The sequence below is a fragment of the Adiantum capillus-veneris genome, chromosome 12, assembly GCF_014529385.1.
Source record: "Adiantum capillus-veneris isolate H3 chromosome 12, ASM1452938v2, whole genome shotgun sequence".
NCBI lineage: Eukaryota > Viridiplantae > Streptophyta > Polypodiopsida > Polypodiales > Pteridaceae > Adiantum > Adiantum capillus-veneris.
This window is the reverse complement of record NC_140942.1, coordinates 157,636,680-157,650,900: the sequence shown is the minus strand read 5'-3', so window position 1 is coordinate 157,650,900 and position 14,221 is coordinate 157,636,680.

Genomic DNA, 14,221 nt, shown 5'->3' with positions numbered 1-14,221 from the left:
TTGAGAAGGGAAATGCACAATATGCTCTATTTCCCTCTTCCAAACGACGCATAGCACATTCATGTCACTTGTGATTGGACGGAACATCAAGGCCAAAGTATTAAAGCTCTCAACAACTTCAAGTGTCTCATTGTTGTACACAATGCATGGCTTCTCCTTATGGTTGGTTTTCACAAGCATAACCTTTGTTTTGGATTCATTTACAATCAACCCACTATGCAAGCAAAAGTTCTCAAGGACAACCATAAGCTTTTGTGCATCTTCTAAAGTGTGTGCTAGAAGCACTACATCATCCACATACAACAAAAGCATGATTACCGCATTGCAAATAGTGACCTCTTCAATGCCTTCTTCTTGCATAAAGTCAAGTACCATTTGTTCCGATTGATAAATGCATAGACCAAAGAGAGTTGGTGACAACGGACATCCTTGTTTAACCCCAATAGTGCTTACAATTTTTTTCTAAATTCCTCTTTTCATGCGCAATTAACAAATCACCTTCTCATAGATTCGAGAAACCGCAAGCATAAACTCACTTGGCACTTGGAGTTCTATGATGATGATGACTTCTCCACAAATTGCTTCATGGAGTCATATGAAAGGCTTTTTTAAAGTACAGAAAACAACAATACAATCGTTTGCCTTTCAACCGACTTTCCTCCATAAGAACACGAAGAGTGACAAGATGATCAATGGTGCTATGGCATCGACAAAAACCCGCTTGTCCTTTTGCACACTTGTCATTCTCTTCAGCTCAATCACTCAATTTTATCTCCATTATGCACCCAAATAACTGACATAAGAGACCCAATCATTATAGTCCGGTAGTTGTTTACATTCTTTACATCCCCTCCTTTATGCAAAGGCTTAACCCAATTAGTACTCCAATCATAAGGCATACCATGTTGAAGTGCAAGGTTGTACATATCACACATCCACTCATGGGTAAAATCTCTCGTCCATTTGATCATCTCCGGCTTGATACCTTAAACATCTCCCACTTTGTAAGTGGCCATCTTTTCAAGCCCACCGCATACATCCTCAATAGTAAAAAAAAGAGGGCATGCATGGGAGTGAACCATAAAATGGTATTTTTTCAGCATTTTCTTGCTCATATAATTGCCTACAATGTGTGTATATATCCACAAGACTCAAGTTATCAAATTCTCAATCCGCTTACCCCTCAAGTTTCTCCAAAATCTTCCACATGCATGTACCTTTTCTTGGACTTGAAAAAGTTGTTGCTTTACTTCCCGTCTTCTTCTCTTCTTTTGAATCAATGCCTTGTATGTATGCAAATGACTTTGATAGTTTTCTTTGTCCATAGTTGCATCAAGCTTTATCAAGGACTTCCGAGCATCTTGACATTCTTTGTCATACCACCTTTTGTGTGATCTATCTTTGTTGAACCATGGAGATGCTTTATGGCAAAGCATTCTTTGGCATAAGAACAAATAACTTTCTTGAAAGCTTCCTCTTTAGTTTCCAATGGTGTGTCATATTGAAGCTTTGTCATCCATAACTTTTGCTCAACCATTTCAATGTACATTAGTGCCCATTTCAAATCCATATATAGTGATAATTTCTCTTTCTTTGGCTGAGATTATTATGCTTAGTTGCTTCTCTACATGAAAGGTCAATACATAAGGTCTGATGGTCTGATTTCGAGGTCCATTGGCCAAACATAAAACTCTTTATGCGATACACGATGGCTTCAAAGAAAAGCATATAGTCAATCACACTATCACCGTTATGTTTCCTACATGTAAATTCATTGGTTCCACTCTACAAAGATGTTGGGGTGGTAAAGCCCAATGTGCCGCGCCTGAGTGTTGGGCGGCCAGACACTAATCGGGAACTAACATTGACCATTCAACCTATACAAAAGAATAAGGACTCATAACCCTAACAGTATTGTATTTGGAGTCCACCCAAACATGTGTCTCCTCTCTTCTCCATTACTGCACACACACACACATACTCTCACACGCACTCTTCAACCGGTATAAGAGCTTAGGGGTTGGGAGCACCATTGGAGCTTAGCGAGGAAGCAGCAAAAACTGCAGCACGTTTTTGTAGATCTGATTTGGCCTATCAAAACGTCTTTATTCAAGCCGGTTCCCGCGATTCCTGACCGATTTTTCGTCCTCTTCAACTTTGCAGAAGAACGTATTTCAAAATCTTCACCAATTTTGAGATACGTCACTCAGACTGCCTGTAGGTCATGAAGTAGAAGCTGCAGTTTTTTACAGATCTGTTTTGATTTGTAAAAACATATTATTTCAAGTCCATTCCCAAATCTCCAACCGTTTTCGCGTGGTCTACAACTTTGCAGAAGGAAGTTTCTGCAAATTTTGCACAGTTTGAGAGATATTCAGTTCAGACAGCAGGGTGGTCTACCCTCGTCGGTTCTTCTGCGTATAGGTTTTCATTGCAGACTCTTTCTGCAATGTCTATCACATGCATATTTGATGTAAGGTCTTGAGGGTCTGTTATATCAGACAAACCGATGCAGCGGTTATAGAAAAGGGTTTCTGTGGTTGATGTAAGATCTTATGCAGTTTATGTATTGTGATGGAAATATGCAAAGCCTATTGTTGAGGGTCGTAGTGAGGTTTTATTGAGCTGGGGAATTCTCAAATGTGGAGATCCTTTCGGTCATACAGGTTTTGGAGCGAGCCCCCGACATCCCCATAGTTTCGGCATCGACCTAGGATGTATGTTTATGCGGTTAGTGCAGTATTGGTGTGCATCTACTCACCCGCCATTGTTGGCATTGCTGTCATCTTTATGCGTATGCCTTTGACAGTGTTCAGTTGGTCAGAGACACTCTTCTAGAGTTGGAGACATTGACAGTGACAATTCTTTGAGATTTTATCTTGCCGGTTTAGCCACTTTGCTCAGCGTTTCAGTCATTGTACACATTTGTTTTGGGTTCAGAAGTCAGTTTTGCAGGGGAGACTCTGCAGAAATTTTTCACGTTTTCTATCATCTTCTTTAGTGGAGCGGATCTATCACTTTTGTTCCTTGTCGAATGATGGCTTCATCATTGGAGAACTCTTTGTTCAACATTGAGAAGTTGGATGGCACTAACTTCCCATTTTGGAAGGAACAGATTTACAATGTCTTAGTACAGAAGAAGAAGATCCGGCCGATAAAGATGAAGGGGATAAAGCCTGAGGATATGGATGAGTATGACTGGGAGGAGTTGGATGAGCTTGCCAAGTCCACCATCATGCTGACTTTGTCAAAGAATGTGTACTTCAATGTGAACATGGCAAAGACTAGTTATGAGCTATGGAAGAAGTTATGTGACCTGTATGAGAAGCAAAGTGCAGCATCACAGGTTTATTGGTTGAAAAAGTTAGTTGATTTCAAGATGGATGAGGGCACACCCATGTGCAACCATCTCGATGAGTTCAACACAATTTTCAGTCAGCTTTCTGCACAGGGAGTCAATTTCGACAATTCAGTCAAAGCAATGTTCTTGCTAGTTACGTTGCCAGAAAGTTGGGATACTTTTCGCACAGCCATAAGTAACTCAGCACCTCCTGATGGTTTAACATGTGTTGATGTTGAGGGCAGTTTGCTCACTGAAGAGGTTAGCAGGAAGAATCTTGATACTTCTCGTGGTACTAGCAATGCTCTCGTTGTTCGTGGTCGATCACAAGAAAAGGGCAAGCAGAATCAGAGAGGAAAATCTCGTAGAAAATCACGTGGCCGAAAAGACATTGAGTGCTATCATTGTCAAAAAAAGGGTCATATGAAGAAAGACTGTCGAAAGTGGAAACAAGAGAAAGGTAAAGACGAGAAGTCGGAAGAAGGCAAGACTAAGGAAAGCAGTATAAAGATTGAAGAGATCAATAATGTTTTTGTTGAAGATTCTGATGGAGACATTTATCTCACATTTGCCATGGATTCAGCATTTTTGGTTGCCATTGATGACTATGCTTTACAGGATTGGGTTATTGACTCGGGTGCATCGTTTCATGTGACTCCTCACAGAGAGTGGTTCAGTACATATGATGCAGTCTGTAAAGGTCGTGTTCGTCTTGGCAATGATTTTCTTGCGACATAGTTGGTGTCGGCGATGTGCAGCTGAAATTTTAGAATGGTTCTTCATTCATGCTCAAGAATGTGAGACACGTGCCGAAGCTTACCAAAAGCTTGATTAGTACAGGACAATTGGGTCACGTAGGATATTACTGCACATTTGGTGATAGCTCGTGGAAGATCACCAAAGGTTCTTTAGTAGTAGCACATGGTTCAAAGTCTAGGACTTTGTACTGCTACATGTATCCAATGTTAAAAACTATGTAATTTGTGTAACCGAGCAGCCAAGTGTTTCTTTGTGGCATCGCCGGTTAGGACATATGTCTCAAAAGGGAATGAAAATCTTATCTCGTTTTGGTTATGTGTCTAGCTTCAATTTCTCAGACTTTTCAGTTTGTGAGCATTGTCTTTATGGTAAACAAACACAATCACCACACAAAAGGGGAAGCACTCGGAAAAGTGAGCCATTAGAGTTAGTGCATAGTGATGTATGTGGACCTATGCCTAACGTATCCATGGGACGTTCATTGTACTTTGTTACATTCATTGATGACTTCTCCAGGAAAGTGTGAGTATATCCTCTCAGGAAGAAGGATGAAGTTCTTTCAAAATTTCAAAATTTTGTGGCATTAGTGGAGAATCAGTCTGGCAAGAAAGTAAAGTGCTTGAGGTCAGACAATGGTGGTGAGTATGTCACTAAAGCCTTTCAGAATTTTTGTGATTCCAAAGGCATAAAAAGAGAGCTGACTGCTCCATATAACCCTCCACAAAATGGTGTTGCTGAAAGGATGAACCGTACCATACAAGAGAAGTTACGTAGCATGTTGTCTAATGCAGAGTTACCTAATGGATTTTGGGTGGAAGCATTAGCAACTGCTGTCCATCTTATTAATAGATCTCCTAACAAGGCTTTAGATGAGAAGGTACATGAAGAGCTTTGGTCTGGGAAGCCCCCTTCTTACAAGCATCTTAGAGTCTTTGGTTGTGAAGCGTATTGCCATGTTCCAAAGGAGTTTCGAAGCAAGTTGGCTCCTAAGTCAAAGAAATGCATATTTCTTGGCTATGGCAATCCTGGCGAGATGGGATTTCGCTTATGGGATCCTGAAGCTAAAAAGATAGTTCGCAGCAATGATGTATACTTCAATGAAGAAAAGATGCATAAGAAGCCTGTGCATACAGTGGAGGTCAGGAGAGTTATCTTCCAAGAAGATGGAATTGTCCACAATAAGGCTGAAGTGCCTAATGTCAAACAACAGGTGCAAAATCCTCCTATAGTACAAGATGTTGCTGAGGGACAACCGGCTCAAGCAGTTATTAGAAGGTCTACAAGAGTTTCAAGACCTCTTGATAGATTTACTCCCTCCTTGGACTACATTATGTTGACAGATTGCAGAGAGCCTTCCTGCTATAAGGAAGCCATGTCAATGGATGACAAGGCGAAGTGGGAGAAGGCTATGCAATCAGAAATAGACTCATTGCATAAGAATCAAACTTGGAAGTTGATTCGATTTCCTAAAGGTAAAAAGGCATTACCATGCAAATGGGTGTACAAGAATAAAATTACACCTCATGATAATAAACCCAAGTACAAGGCATGGCTTGTTGCTAAAGGATTTAAGCAGCAGCAGGGTATTAACTTTGATGAGATCTTTTCTCCGGTTTTCAAGATGACTACTCTGCGGTGTGTACTTGCGTTGGTTGCTAAAGACGACATGGAACTTGACCAGATGGATGTCAAGACGGCATTCTTGCATGGTGATCTTCGAGAAGAAGTTTATATGCAGCAGCCAGAAGGTTTTGTTGAGAAGGGCAATGAAGACTTGGTGTGTCTGTTAGAAAAGACTCTTTACGGTCTAAAACAATCATCAAGGGAGTGGTATCGTAATTCTACTCGTTCATGCTCTCTCAAGGCTACAAACGTAGCAATATGGATCATTGCCTCTACACTAAGCGAGCTAAAGATGGTAGTTTGTTGATTTTGGTCCTTTATGTGGGTGATATGTTAATTGTCGGGAAATGCAGGGATGAGATTTCAGCTTTGAAGTCAGAGTTACATGCAAACTTTGAAATGAAAGACATGGGTGAAGCAAGCCATATCCTTGGCATGCGCATTAAGAGAGACAAATGCAAGAAATTGGTCTATTTGTCTCAATCTGAGTACATTGCTAAAGTGCTCAAGTGTTTCAATATGGAGACGGGGAAGACATTGAGTACTCCATTGCCTCCATATGTGAAACTTTCTAAAATGATTGCCCTAAGTCTGAAGAGGAAAAGACGGAAATGGCAAAAGTGCCTTATTCATCTGCAGTTGGAAGTTTGATGTATGTTATGATTGCTACACGTACTGATATTGCTTTTGCAGTGGGAGTTGCTAGCAGATATATGTCAAATCCAGGCAAGAAACATTGGGAGGCAGTGAAAGGGGTTATGCGATATTTGAATGGTACAAAAGACATGTGCATTTTCTTTGGAAGAAAGGAAGCATGTGTCATTGGTTACACGGATGTAGATTATGCAGGAGACTTGGACAAGAGAAGGTCCACTTCAGGCTATGTTTTTGAATTCACTAGAGGTGCGGTTTCATGGCGATCTCGTTTGCAAGATTGTGTTACCTTGTCTACTGCAGAGGTTGAATATGTTGCAGCTTCAGAAGCTTGCAAGGAAGCTATATGGCTTGGTCGGCTAGTGGGAGACTTGGGAATCAATGTTGAGATGCATGTATTACATTGCAATAGCCAAAGTACAATACAATTGGCAAAGAATCCAGTGTTCCATGCAAAGACAAAGCATGTGGATGTGAAGTATCACTTCATTCCTGAGGTGCTTGAGGACAAGCGATTGCAGCTTGCCAAAATTCACGCCACTGAGAATCATGTTGATCTTCTAACAAAGGGCTTACCTTCAGAGCAGTTTGCACATTGTCGGGCTCTCATGGGCATTGGGTAGATAATCATGGTCATTGTCTACCTGTATTGTATGTATATATACATTATCACCCCAGCTTAAAGGCACATTGTCCTTTAAGTGGGAGGTTGTTGGGGTGGCAAATCCCAATGTGCCGCGCCTGAGTGTTGGGCGGCCGAACACTAACCGGGAACTAACACTGACCATTTATTCTATACAAAAGAATAAGGACTCATAACCCTAACACTATTGTGTTTGGAGTCCACCCAAACCTGTGTCTCCTCTCTTCTCCATTGCTGCACACACACACACACGCTCTCGCACGCACTCTTCAAAAGATACACCATTGGCAATGAGCATACCCGTGCTATTACACATGTGTAAAAGTAACTATCCATAGTGATTCGGCTTTTTCTCATCCATTGAAGTACAATCATACAAGTGAACTTCCTCCAAGTCCCTTGAAATGTACGACATATCAAATTGTTGAGTATCATGTTGCAATGTTTTTGTGTGAGCATTCATATCCCCAAATACAATAACATCACCTTTGCCTTTGAAATAATCAATGTCCTCTTCTAAATCAAAAAATGGCTGATCTCTATCCATACAAGCATAAAAGGGGGAATCATGATGAGGAATGTAGCAACCGGCTATAAAAATGGGTGCTCTTTTTGGTGTCATAATTTTCAGTCATACATAATGTTTGTACTTGTCATCTTTCACAATTGATACAAAATCTTTCAATCCTTTCTTAACCATACATGCTACCCCTCCTTGCCCTCTTCATTGCTTGAGATTATTTGACCACATCAATAAATGTACATTGTAATCCTCCAAGCCGTTAATCCTCTGTGTATCATGCTCCCAAGTTTCAACAAGAAGTACAACATCGGCTTTGCTTGTTAGTTCATCAATGCCAACCCTCGCAATCCATGGTATCCATTACAATTTCAAAAGCATATTTTCAATTGTAGCTCAGTCTCATAGGTCACACATCCCTATTTGCTCGAGGGACTTGCCTCCTCCTTGGGCACATTTTCTTCGTGAGAGATCTCCTTGTTTTTCTTATTCTTTTCCTCATATGACTTGCGATGTATATTCTGTTGTTTAATAGTGCAATCTTCACATACAAAACATGTTGTATCCCTTAAATAGATCCAGCTATTCTCAAGGATAATCTTTTGTCTGGTCTCATCCGGCATGGTGTATACAATTGGTCGTTCTCCCAAGCAACGAGCTCAATGCTTACCCACTCTATGTGCTCCATAGACCATAAATCTGGACATGCCAAAGTGGGTTGATAACAATGGCAAGAGAAGGAGGTGTCTCTAATTTCTCTTCAGGAATTCCATAAATAACAATGTTCTTGGAACGTCGCTCCTTCAACGCCTCCACATCCACATTCTCAACATTGTTTGTTCGAACCATAGCTTGTATGAGTGAGGAATTAGGAACCACATTGTTCTCGCATACATCAGTCCAATACTTGTTTGTGCATACATTTTTCATGTCGCATACATCCCGGCTCATGGTTTCAAATTTCTCCTCTTTCAATACATGGTCATACTCTACTTTGCTCACGTGCTCCTTCAAAGCATTCAAGCTCACAAGAGAGCGTTTCCATTCCTTGACTTCCTCTTCAAGTTGCATCAAAAGTGTTGTTTGCATCTCAAGTCTCCTATTGAGATTTTCATTCTCAACCACAAGTACCCTTAGTATGCCATTCTCCATTGCAAGTGCTCGTAAGTCTTCGCCTTGTTTATTTATGGTCTCTTACAACGATACCAAGTATGCCATGATCATGGTTTCCGATGTCGATGGTTGTGTGGTTGTATTACTATCTCCACACTTGGGAGATTTTGGATCATTTTCCACAACGGTTGTGGACCTTATTGCAAAAGAAGAACCCTTGCGAGTGCTGGAAACATTGTATGTAAAATAAGAGATAGCCCACAACAATGGCACATGTAGCTTGGATTTTTCTTGACCTAAAGGCATTAGGAACAATCCGGTTAAGCTTTCCGTCAATAGTGGCCTTCAATGTTTCGGAGATGAAGACCATAGAGAACTTGATGAAATCACTTGACGGCCTCTACGAGAAACAATCGGCATTCAATATGGTATTTCTCATGAAGCATTTGTTCAATCTAAAAATGGCAAAGAGTGGTTCAGTTGCAAAACACCTAAACAACTTTAACACCAACATAAGTCAACTTCGATCGGTGAAGGTCAATTTTGACGACGAAATGCAAACCCTCCTTACACTATCGTCTCTACCGGATAGTTGGGATAGCCTTGTGATGGATGTAAGTAACTCTGTCTCTCTCACAAAAATGCGTAAGGTTGATGATGTTGTGGGTGTTTTCCTAAGCGAGGAAATGCAAAGGAGAAGCACGGGTGAATCATCAAGTGTTGCACTATCAGTGGAAACAAGAGGAAGGCCTAAGGAGAGGTTCAAAAACCAAAAGGGTCGTGATCGCTCAAGGTGGAGCAAGTCACGCACAAAGTCAGCTCTCTAATGTTGAAACTGCAATAAGAAGGGCCACGTCAAGAAGGATTGTTGGTCCAAGAAGAAGAAGGAGTCGAAGTCTCAAGACAACAAGCCAACATCGGAGGCCAACGTGGCAGGTAAAGTAGAGCAATACGCTCTAATTCTCTCATTAGACAATGTGTCTAATTCCTCGATAGAAGATTCTGGCGCTTCTTTTCATGCGACACCACACAAGCAGCATTTCCAAGATTACACCAAAGGTAATTTTGGGTATGTATACTTGGGAGATGATGAAGCTTGTGAAATTGTCGGCAAAGGTACAATTTGTGTCAAAACTACTAACGAAAATGAATGGAAGCTTAAAGATGTTAGGCATGTTCCTTCTCTTCGCAAAAATTTGATCTCTATAGGACAATTGGATGATGAAGATCACAACATTGCATTCAAAAAGAAACATTGGAATATCTCAAAGGGATCTTTGGTGGTTGCCAAAGAAGAAAAGGTCGGTACACTTTACTTGTGTACTGTCAATAACAGCTACAGAAGTCGATAGTGCGGTGTGGAACTATTGGCTTGGGCATATGAGTGCCAAAGGAATGCAAATCCTTCAATCAAAGAAGCTTTTACGAGGTTTGAAAGAAGTGGACCTAGAGTTCTGTGAAGATTGTGTTTACGGTAGACAAAAAAGAATAACATTTTAAAAATCAAAAAATGAAAGAAAAAATTAAAAACTTGAGTTGGTTCATTTGAATATTTGGGGTCCTGTAAGTACACCATCACTTGGTGACTCATTGTACAATGTAACATTTATAGACGATGCGACTAGGAAAACATGGGTTTATGCAATGAAGAATAAATGCGATGTGTTTTTCATATTTCAAAGGTGGAAAGCCTTTGTGGAGAATGAAGCAGGTACAAAGGTTAAATGCCTCAGATCCAACAATGGAGGCAAATATTGCAGCCAATCTTTTGAAATCTTTTGTGCTAGCAATGGCATTTGGAGGCAAAGGACAATCCCAAGGACACCTCAACAAAATGGCATTTCCGAAAGGATGAACAGAACAATCATGGAGCGAGCACAAAGCATGCGGCTACATGCAAGCCTATCGCTTGAGCTTTGGACGGATGCTGTAAGTACGTTTGTGTACTTGATCAACCGATCACCCTCAACGGCATTGGATGGAGGAGTTCCAGAAGAGACATGGATAGGTAAACCGATGAATTATGCAGTTCTCAGAGTGTTTGGGTGTGAGGCTTTCATGCACATAGATAGAAGAGTGAAAGCATGTATAGGCGGTACCACTTTTTGCACTTTTTGGGAGTACCCTTTAAAAAAATTCAAGACCGGTAATTTTTTTGCGAAAAAAACAAAACCAGTCGAACTTTATAGTTTTAGATTCTACATGACAAAATATATCCATTGATATATAACATGCTAGTTTATTTTACATGTAACACATGAAGATAGGATTTATAAAGTGCTACCAAAGGACTGTCCAAGACACCCCTTTTTGGTACCACCAATACATGCTTTGGCTCAGAAGCATAAGGTCAAATCTATATGCAAAGTCCAAAAAGTGTTTCTTCATTGGCTATGGAGAAGATGACTTTATCGCCTATGGAATCCTGAAGATGGTAAATCTTTAGAAGTAGGGATGTAATTTTCAATGAAAAAAATATGTACAAAGATTACTTGAAAAGAAAACAAACAAAATAAACACGTGATGAGTACACGGAGCTTGAGGACGGTGAAGACTCAAGGAGTGCAAATGGTGACAACGTGCAACAACGTCAACCACATGAGGAGCATCAATCTATTCTCTGAAGATCCACAAGAGCAAGTAGACCTCCAAAAAGGTTTGTTCCTTCCTTCAATCATCTCTTGGTCTCAGATTCTAGAGAGTCGGAATCATACAAAGAAGTTATGCAACACGGATCTAAAGAAAAATGGATGAAGAGCATGCAAGTGGATATGCACTCAATGCATCGCAACCAAACATGGAAGTTGGTTGGGTTGCCTAAAGGTAAGCGGGAACTACATAACAAATGGGTGTATAAGCTGAAGGAAGAAGGTGGGAAGAAAAGGTACAAATCTAAGCTGATAAAAGGGTTTTCTCAAAAGAAAGGTATTGACTTTAATAAAATATTTTCTTATGTGGTAAAAATAAACTCAATTAGGCTTGTCTTAAGCCTTATGACTGCTTATCATTTAAATCTTGAGCAAATGGATATAACTACGACATTCCCTCACGATGATCTAGAGGAGAAAATTTACATGCTTCAACCAAAGGGATATGAAGTAAAAGGTAAAGAGAAAATGGTTTGCGGATTAAAGAAGAGCTTGTATGGTTTAGATCAAGGATCAAGACAATGGTACTTGAAGTTCGATTAATGGATGTTGGATCACGGATTCAAAATATGCAACTTAAATCACTGCGTCTACACAAAGAATTTGGGAGATGGGAAGTACATCATCCTAATGTTTAAAGTCTTCTCTAGTGTGATGCAAGTCTCATAAGAAGTTTTGCAACCATCTAAATGGTGCACAAAATTGTCATCAAGCGAGGTGAGAAGAATTTTGCAAGCTTGCTTGTCTTTGGCATGGAATTGAGGAGCATTTTGTCTGGTTTCAATTATCCCACTCTCCCTAACTACTGGTTCGATTATAAACCACAATTGTTTTCTCATTAAACACCCTTTGGTCTTGGATTTCCATGTGTGAAAGCATGGACTATTGAATTTATATGTGCCCTTCTTCCCTCCCATAATGGTACACTTAAATGTGTGTGTGAGGGGTATGAGGAAGGTCATACCCGATGTGTAGACGGGTAGTGTCTAATCTTCTATAAGGGGTCTGACCTAAATACGTAGGCAGATCTTACACATCAAGATCCACATGAGATCATACAATACAATATTATTGAGTGTATACATGTGCCAATTTATAGCCTTGATCTAGGCATATTTGCACACATAAGTGATGATCTCACCAGGATTGCCAAGTAAGAAGCACACTAGGATTCCTCAAAGGCTAAATCACATGGTCTATCGCATGTCACAAGTTGACTAAGCATCCACATGTAAGAGGGTGCTCACTCACATTAAGTGATAAATCACACAAAGGCTAAATCACATGGTCTACGCATGTAAGAGGGTGCTCACACACATTAAGAGCTACAAGACCTACACCCTAACACCCCTCTCCTTCTTCATCATCAAAGAATTTTTAGAGCCTTGTCGTGTTGCCCGAGAGAGAGAGAGAGAGAGAGAGAGAGAGAGAGAGAGAGAGAGAGAGAGAGAGAAGGCATGATACTCATTATAGAATGCTAACAAGATCCACAAGGTCAAGTTTTAAATGGCATGTGTGTCCGAAGAAGGGACCAATTCTTGTGGGAAGGGATGCACTCATAAATACACCCAAGTATAAGTGTATGACCCTATGGACAAGCATCCTAAATATGCCAAGGAACACGGTGTTTTAGGGTTCAGATTTTTTTCCAAAAGAGCCTAAAAAGTGCAGACTTTTGTGTGTGTGTGTGTGTGTGTGTCGGGGGGGGGGGGGGGTGTAGCTGTTAGATCTTAAATAATAAGACATAATTGAATTTTTACATTCAAAAGACAGCTGGCAATGGAATCAATGAATAGATATGTACAAAAACAACTTAGTATTAGAATTATTTAAGTACAATGTTTGTAGGAAAGAGATCCCCTTTCAGTATGCAGAAAGTAAAAGAACTTCCCAAGTCATTAGTGAGTGTTCCATCCAAAGTAGGGTAGCTTGCTAAAGTAAAGAAACCTTCCAAGATAAGATAGAGTCCTTACCTGCATCCATCCAAACAAGACAACAATTCAGTTAGCCTTGGATGTGTTTTACACGTATCAATGGACCATACCAGTTGTTATCCATGTCCATCTTTAAAAAAATTTAAACTTTAAACAAGCTTGGTCCACAGTGAAACCTTTGTGTTAATAAGTTTAATTACCACTTCTAATCTAAGTGGCAGATTTTCCCCTCTAATCTGAGTGGTACATTCCCCCAAGAAAACTTTATGAGTTTATTTATCTATTATATTAGTGAGGTATTCTCGGTAAATAAGCAAAGATATTTCCTTCCTAGTATAGAACCGATGCTGTAATATTTAAAAATGGAGTCCAATGTCATCTTTTCTTTTAAGTTCATAAACTAATAGCCAGCCAAGTGGTAGAGGCCTAGCCCGTCCAAAAAATAAGGACATCCTATGAATGTAAATGCTATAAAGCAATGTTGCAATTAGTCATAAAGACCAGGTCGTTCAAAGAATGTAACGGATCATATTCCATCCCATACACATATGGGTCCGAAAATAGTGGTACAACAATTTAACACTCCTCTCCTATACGGAAGGTTTTTCCAGTGATACAAGCGGTAGATAACATGCCATAAAATAATACTAGCATTGAATCGGTAGTAGGAATCCATCCTTTATCCACGGTACAACCTTTTCAGAGCCCTTGCTCGGTTTCTTTACCAAGCCAAAACTGCCATATACTTACCTTCAAAAAAAGAACAGCGAACCATTTCATCAACCATAAGCTGCCTCAAAACGTTGGTTATACCCAGCCATGTTGCCAAGTGTAAATGATGTCCAATTAACTCAGAATGAGAGTACCCACAGTATTACAAGGTACCCAACGCCTAAAGGCCAAGAATATCCCCTATTTATTGAGAAAACAGTTAAGCCGAAAAAAGGTAAAGTCTTGCTCGATTTCTTTACTAAGCCAAAAACTGCC